Below are 1,006 nucleotides of genomic sequence, written 5' to 3'. Positions count from 1 at the left end.
GTTCTAGTCTCAAAAAATGGTATTAATACAGCCAAATCTTTAAGTAGACTCTCATGTCTTAAAACTATCTTACAGTTTAACAACCTGATGCTGTGGAAAGGTAGGCACACTTACCTGGGAATAAGCCCCATTGAACTTCTGAGTAGACATGTTTAGGATTGTGCTGCACAGATTTAACGTTTTAAAGGGCTTCCAAGTATCTACCTGCGTAAGTTGAGGATGTAAGGTTAAGTGCAAAGTTAGGCTTCTTAAGCCCCACTGATTTCAGTGGGATTTCAGTAGCCTACCTGTCCCAAATATTTAACATACTAGCGTGCTTGTTAGTAGACTTATTTTTTAAAAAATCTCTTAGCATACTTTTCATTAGCTATATAAGGGTTCATAGAAAAATGCTGAATGAATTGCAGATGACTAGTGTATTCCTATCATAGTAAACATTTAATTGGGGCTTACCTCAGTGTTGATATAACAGTTTGGGAATAATAAATTTGTTGAAAGCTAATAATTTGGCATATTTGTTATGTGATGATGCTGGTAAACATTTTAACAGCAAAGCCAGTAAATATAAAGGTTGTTGAAATGTTTTGACCATATTGGGGAAGAGCTGTAGCTCAGTAATAGAACCACACTTCGCATGCAAAAAGTTCCAGGTTCAATTTCTGCCATCTCTAGGTAGGGCTAGGAAAGAGTAAGAAATACTACCAGTATTGTAGGCCATATTGAGCTTGTACAAGGGAACTCCCCATAGTTCCATATATTTGAATGATAAAATGGAACACAATCTCTGCTCTTCAGATTAATGCCTGTAGATACATAGAGCTCTGTAACTGCCTAAGCATTTAGGTTATTTTGGAAAACATTCTCTGGATTTTTCTCAGTCTTCCTCTTAAAGTTTTCTTTAAGGGAAACATTCTAAGATATCTCCAGGGTTTTTTTAACTGGCACTAGAAGTCCTTGAAAGCAATTTCAAACAATGTATTGAGGACTGAAGTAACAGTCATTCCTG

Source organism: Heloderma suspectum, chromosome 7 (genome assembly GCF_057233095.1).
Source record: "Heloderma suspectum isolate Gila_16-S chromosome 7, 16-S_ref, whole genome shotgun sequence".
Classification (NCBI taxonomy): domain Eukaryota; kingdom Metazoa; phylum Chordata; class Lepidosauria; order Squamata; family Helodermatidae; genus Heloderma; species Heloderma suspectum.
The sequence above is the reverse complement of the archived record's forward strand: the minus strand, read 5'-3'. Positions refer to the sequence as shown.